The 7,169-nt window shown below is 42.9% G+C and overlaps 1 protein-coding gene across 1 annotated transcript in view; it reads right to left on the minus strand.

Moving 5' to 3' along the window:
* Positions 1-6,182, minus strand: part of LOC117871889 — a 63,017-nt gene extending 56,835 nt beyond the window's left edge. Inside the window, exon 1 of the mRNA XM_034759690.1 lies at positions 5,813-6,182. The gene's annotated coding sequence lies outside the window, so the exon portion shown is untranslated. The remainder of the gene's footprint in view (positions 1-5,812) is intronic.
* Between the last annotated feature and the right edge of the window lie 987 nt (positions 6,183-7,169).

Consider the following 7,169-nt stretch of genomic DNA (forward strand, 5'->3'; position numbering starts at 1 on the left):
ATCATCTCGGTGCGACACTCGGCTCCTGCCCAGGGCATGCTGGGAGCTGTAGTCCGGCCGGGCCTCACGCTCCAGGGAGAGCCGGGAGAGGGGAGCGGCCGAGAACGACAACTCCCAGCGGCCCCTGGGCAGGAGCCGAGTGTCGCACCGAGATGATGTCACAGTGGGGGACCCACACACACAGATTCGGAGATCCTAGCCTCCCTATTTCCCCGGACATGTTCGGCTTTTTGGCAGTTCCCCCCGGACGGGGATTTGGGGACCAAAAAGCCGGACATGTCCGGGGAAATCCGGACGTATGGTAACCCTATCTTTGTATAATTGGCGGGCTGTTTAAAATGAGCACTGGTATGTTTTTTACAAAAACTGTTTACTTACCCACACTGTGACTGTGCGCACCTTAGTGGTTTGGTGTAAAAGATGGGAAGGTGAGTAGATGGGCCCACAGGGTTTATAAAAGGAATTGAAATGTACAAATGGCCCCCTAAGGGTTGTTACCTTTATTACGCAGTTATGAGTTTCGCTGGTTATGTTGACACAGGCCTGCAATGTGATTTTTGCAAAAGACCCATACAGAGAATTGTTATGCATGGATATTTTTGGGATTTTATTGTAGTTTGTAAAATTAAACCATTGTATGCTTTAGTGTGCATGTGCTGTTTCTGAACCCCGAAATTTATAGATATTTCCAAGAATAATAATGTTTTTGCATGTAGCAGGTTTTTGGCAGGACTTTTTTTTGATGGGATTAAGCAGTCTGCAAGTAACCTTTTATTGGGGTGCAGGAATTCACGTGTTCCTTGGACTTTTGACTGGCAGGTGTACACCTCCAGTCCGTGCCCGGAACAATTAAACACAAACTAATTAGGAAAACAATTTTATTTGTAAAATATGAACCCATTTGAATTTGCTGGTTTTTTGTTTTTTTTTAATATGGTACACTAGTGGGCTCAGACGGTTATTTATGGAATAGGGGTCTGTTTGGAGTTTAGAGGGTTTTTTTTGTTTTGTTTTCCTTAAAATTTTAGAGCTATTACCTGGTTTTGGTCCTTTTATAGCTTAGAATTAGTGGCTTTTTGCTTGTATAATTTTGTGTTTATTTAATGGCTTGGTTTACTTTGTATTGAAAGGTAGTTTTGTTTTTTGCAATTGTTTAAGCCACTGGAAGTAGTTATGCTGTGTGTCCGTAGGGTGTTTTTTAGAATTTTTAGTGAGGCATTTGGGATTAATTATTAACCATATTTGTGGCTTAAACAGAATTTGGTCTGGTTGGATTTGTGCTTTAGCCTGTCACAGCTGCAGATGGCAGCCAGGAGTAAGGGCAGCTTTTTAGACCAGTTTTTACCAGTGTGGTTCACCACTTTTGGCGGTGCCTTTTTAATGGTACAATTAATTTTTGTTTACCTTTTTTGAGGACTGAGGTCGGTATGGGATAGGAAACTTGTGTTTAATTTTTAAGGCATGCATTATTATGGTAAAGATTATTTTTACAAATGCACCCCCATTGTTTGAGTTTATAACCCTGGGGGCTCTATACCTACATACCACTTTTGTAATAAGCTTTTTAGCAGCGGTTCTGGTGCTGCTGTTTTAGCAAAAGCTTTTCCTCATTCTGAAAAGCAATTCACAATGACTAGTAGAGATGGAAACCTTTTTATTTTATTTTATTTTATTTATTTATTTTTTTTTACTTTTTTGGTAATTTATTCATGAAATGCATTTGAATTTTGTGCCATGGTTTAAGTTGTTGCTGGTGGATTATTGGCTGCCAATGTGGGAGCGAGCTTTATTCCTCACACAACAAACAGAATTTTGGACCCATGTTTTTATATTATTTTAATATTTGCTCATTTAACTACTTGCTCTTATTTTTTTTTTTTTTTGGGTTTTTTTTTTGTTTTTTGTTTTTTTGTTTACACCCGGGTGCATAAATTGGTGTGCTACCTTAAGCAGTTCTTGTTTTTTAAACGTTTGGGGAGTACGTTTCGAATCACTTGGGGTGCCACTTACTGGCTGAGATGCATCATTGCTAGTGCTTTTTGTCTGGCTTTTACTGATTATTGCAATATTAGGCTGTTGAGCATATAAGACCCCCTGCAAGTTTATGGGGTCTTGCTGTGTTACGCTGGAGTTGTTAATTAGAAAGTAGTGAAGGTTGTTTTGAATTAACATTATTTTGGGTTGTTTGGGGAGTTTTTGCAGCATAGTTTTTATTTTGCTTTTTTGGCTTTACTTTTCTTTTAGTTTGGGGGGTGTTTGCCTTTGCTTTAGGGTTGTTAATTTGCCCTTCTTCAGCCGTCCAAACGACCCTGACAGTTTGGTCGGCGCCTCTTGAATGTTTGTTCCCCGTTGTTTATCCTGCCCACTTGGCGCCTCTGATCTCTTCTCCGAGCATTCCTTTCCTCCCACACAGAACAGGAAATAACTTCAATAGCAAGACTTCTTGCAGAGCAAAGGGTTTTTACAGAGCTAAACAAACCTTACCAAAATAATTTCTTCTTACTACTACTACTAAAACTAGTTCTTTTTGCTAAATTAAAATACATTATGCTTGTTACTTCTTACATTAAGTATCATAATTACTATTTAAAACAGTTTTCTCTGTTAGGGTTCTGGGCCCACACGCTGAGGAGGAGAGGGGAGAACTGAGCCCACACACACACACACACACACACACACACACACTTTAAATGGTGCTCCAGAGCCTTGTTCGACAGCTCCTAGCAAGCAGTGTATCTTCTCTGAAGGGTCTCTCCTACTGAAGCTAATAAAAACCCTGCAGTGACAGAGGCCCAGACAACAGCATTTAGGTTCCTACCTACCTAACTCCCTTTTGAAAATAAACCAGATTCCTACGTACACTAGGTGCGCAACACTGAGCACAGCAATGCCTGAATACCCTGTCAAAAATCTGGGCAAGAGAGACCTTGAAGAACAATCATTGGCTTAATTGTTGTCATCAAGTTCTTTACAGGTATAGACTGTCAGTTTCTGAATTTACTGACAAAAACAGTTGTGCATTGCTGTAATATTTACTCAGAACATGTTAGCCTCCAGGACCTTAGTTTAAAAATTGCTTTAAAAATATTCCATTAGTGTGTTGCTGAAGATTATAAAAATCACATCTCTAAAAAATCCTTGCATAGATTTTTAGATGCACAATCTGAGTATTCATTTTTAGCCTTCAATGGTTGGATCTTCAGACATAGTTTTTAAAATAAATCCTTCAAAAGACCACCCTTCTCTAACGTACACATTTTAATTTTAATTGCTGTAGTACAAAAATTTTGCTTCCAAAGTTGTCCTGTCCTGTCCATCCTTGTAATCTTTCTCCCTTCACTTCCTGTGAAAGAGAGCCCTTAAAGGGACAACACCCCTTTTCTTCCAGATAGGGAATCGCGTTTGTCCACCTTTCTTTACTGTTCTGACAATTTGGTGAACCTAGTTTTAAGAGAGCCCTCCAGCAAAATCAGTACCTTAGTAAGATATAAAATCCTTTGTTATGCCTAAAATCTTTGGAAACATATTTTTTAAAGTTGGTGAAATTTCATAAAGACGTTTATTGTTATGGAGATCACACAAAGTAAATTATTGTCCCTTTTTCTAAAAGCAATGAACATTGTTATGAACACACTAAACATCTGTGACTGATTCATTTAAAATAACGTCTTTGTTTCAGTGAGTGAAATATGTAGTAATCTGGAATGATGACTTTATGAAGGCTTAAGAGTACATTTAAATATAAAATCAGCTTAGAAATACTGATTAAGAAAATGTAAAACAGAGAAGAGCTGCATCGTGTATTCCATGATATTTAATGTTCTATTCAGCAGGACAGCTGACTTGCCCTTGCTACAAAGTTTTTACTAATAAATCTTTGACAAACTTCACGGTATATAAAAAAACCCATGACTGACATTTTTTATTCCCAAATTTAGTGCTTTTAATTAGGTACTTTCTGCATGTCCAGTCTTCACCTTCTGGTATGCAGTGGAAAACATGCTCCATTTTCTTTAGAAAGAAATTGTGGAGGAGTGGTTTTTTCAAACATCATGTGCTTCATTTGGGTTCAGGGATTTGGCTGGACGGGGGTGAGCAGGGAGGGGGAGGGAGGAGAGGAGGGAGAAAGTGGGAGGGGCAGGGCCTGGGCAGAGAAGGGGTGGAGTATGGGCAGGACCACAGGCAGAAAAGTTGGGCTGGGGAGCTTCATTCACTCATAGGTGCTGACTTCCCCTCCGCCCGGTGGGTGCTCAACCCCCGGCCCCGCCCCTGCACCGCCCTCACCCCACCCCCATTCCATCCCTTCCCAAAAGTCCCCGCTCTACCCTGCTTTTTCCCACTCCTTCCCCAAATCCCCATCCTTGCCCTGCCTCTTCTCCACCTCCTCCCCTGAGTGCGCTGTGTCCCCGGTCCTCCCCCTCCCTCCCGGAAAGTCCTAAGTGCCGCCAAACAGCTGTTAGGTGGCGGGGACGCGGCATGCTCGGGGTGGGGGGAGATAAGGAGGCTAGGAGGGGGGAGTTTAGCTGCCAGTGGGTGTGGAGCACCCGCTAATTTTTCCCCATGGGTGCTCCAGCCCCAGAGCACCCACGGAGTCGGCACCTATGCATCCACTGCCCATGGCTTCAGACGTCACTCTGAAATCCAGACTGTCCGCGCTAGTGTGAAGTGATAGAAACTCCTATGTGCCTGGCTGAGAGCTTCTTCTGTTCCAAATATCACCAGGTTCAATCCCCACTGGGATTCACAGTCTGTTACTCTCCAATTTTTAAGCTTTCAACCATTTTTGGCTTTTTTACACACGACTTTACAAATGACACCTGTGACAGCCTGGGGCTTTCAGCTACTAGTATAGATTCGGCAACACTGAGATCCTCCCAGCTGAGCTTACCTGATCCCTGGTCAGCACTAGTAAGAGGCTGGTCTCCAAGATAACTGGGTCTGGGGTATTTCAGAGCTTTGACTACAAGCACCAACTTCAGCTGGTTGGATTCATGACGTTATGTCACTCGTTACAAGTATTCAGGCAACTGCTGGTTATTTATTAAAAGGTTCACAAATCACAAAAGCTTAAGTTTTTGCAGAAATTAATATTCTTTGAAAACTTATTGGAATGAATAACATTCAAAGTGAAGAGGATCCAAACACATGCACTGCTAGAGAGCATTTCGTCTGGAGTATTTTGAATAGTTTACAAATCATGAACACACTTGCAGAAGTCAGGAGTGATTCACCAACCAAAAATGTGACACGTTCATCATTCATTTGACACATGATAACTACAGCTGGTCAGATATTACCAGGGAATGAAGTGGAGGCCAGAAAAACCTGAACACTGTGAATTCATGTTTATAGTATCCCTTGGGATGGGGGCATCCTCTGCAATGGGTTGCTAAAGATACTAAATTTATTGAGAAGCTTTAGGGTGACCAGACAGCAAGTGTGAAAAATCGGGACAGGGGGTGGGGGATAATAGGAGCCTATATAAGAAAAAGACCCAAAAAGCGGGACTGTCCCTATAAAATCGGGACATCTGGTCACCCTAAGAAGCTTTCAAATTACCATGAGATTATTAACCAAGTTCAATCAAAACTCTCAAGGATCACCTTCCGGGTGATTCCATCTCTCTTGGGAGTTGATGTCTGCTGGATCTTGGACAGAGACACACACACACACACACACACACACACACACGCATGCCAGTCAAATACTTTTTCTTCCTGTAACCCAGGAGCATTTTCAGTGGCAGATCTTCAGATATACACATTCTTTAGTCAGACATTGCACCCAAGTGAGGACATTCAGCCAACAATACCTCTTTGCCTGGAGAACAAACGTGTGCTCCTCCTGCAGCCTCTGGAGCGCCTTCCAGCTGCTGTGCCGTCCTGCCAAGCTACTGGGGCTCCGATAGGACTGATACCAATTTATAGGGATGCTTCTGTTATGTAGCTGATAGAAAGTAAAACTGGAACAAAGTGCTTATGGAAAGACAGAGATAAAATCAATTATTTCAGTTTCATTATTTGTCTATGTAACTTGTGTGGGGTGGCGGGGTGGAGTTGGAACCTGATTAGCAAGCAACCTCTGTCTGGAAAACAACTCCAAATGTGTTTTATAGGAACTGGGTAACGTGACAACTCTCAACCTGCCACAGCATCGGAAACAGAGCAGTGTGTGAACTGGAGAACTGAAGTGCTGGTACCTCTCTCCCATCAGGGTGCAGTCAGGTTGATCAGCTCTTTCTGCAAGGCTGCTATCAAATCCCCCCCCCCCTCTTCTGTTCTGCAGACTAAATAACTCTAATAATTTATTATGCTCTAATAAATTTGTTAGTCTCTAAGGTGCCACAAGTACTCCTGTTCTTTTTGCGGATACAGACTAACACGGCTGCTATTCTGAATCCAGTTCCCTCAGCCTCTCCTTGTAAGTCATGCGCACCAGCCCCCTAATCATTTTCATTGCCCTCCACTGGACTCTCTCCCATTTTTCCACATCCTTTTTGTAGTGGGGGGACCAAAACTGGATGCAATACTCCAGGTGTGGCCTCACCAGTGCCGAACAGAGGGGAATAATCACTTCCCTCGATCTGCTGGCAATGCTCCTACTAATACAGCCCAATATGCCGTTGGCCTTCTTGGCAACAAGGGCACACTCCTGACTCATATCCAGCTTCTCATTCACTGTAATCCCCAGGTCCTTTTCTGCAGAACTGCTGCCTAGCCAGTCGGTCCCCAGCCTTTAGCAGTGCATGGGATCCTTCCTTCCTAAATGCAGGATTCTGCACTTGTCCTTGTTGAACCTCATCAGATTTCTTTTGGCCCAATCCTCCAATTTGTCTAGGTCACTCTGGACCCTATTCCTACCTTCCAGCATATCTACCTCTCCCTCCAGCTTAGTGTCATCTGCGAACTTGCTGAGGGTGAAATTCATCCTATCATCCAGATCATTAATAAAGATGTTGAACAAAACCGGCCCCAGGACCGACCCTTGGGGCACTCCGCTTGATACCGGCTGCCAATGAGACATGGAGCCATTGATCACTACCCGTTGAGCCTGACAATCTAGCCAGCTTTCTGACCTTGTTCGTGAAGACCGAGGCAAAAAAAACAGAGTACTTCAGCTTTTTCCACATCTGTCACTATGTTGCCTCCCTCATTCAGTAAGGGTCCCAC

The sequence above is a fragment of the Trachemys scripta genome, chromosome 2 (genome assembly GCF_013100865.1).
Source record: "Trachemys scripta elegans isolate TJP31775 chromosome 2, CAS_Tse_1.0, whole genome shotgun sequence".
Classification (NCBI taxonomy): Eukaryota; Metazoa; Chordata; order Testudines; family Emydidae; genus Trachemys; species Trachemys scripta.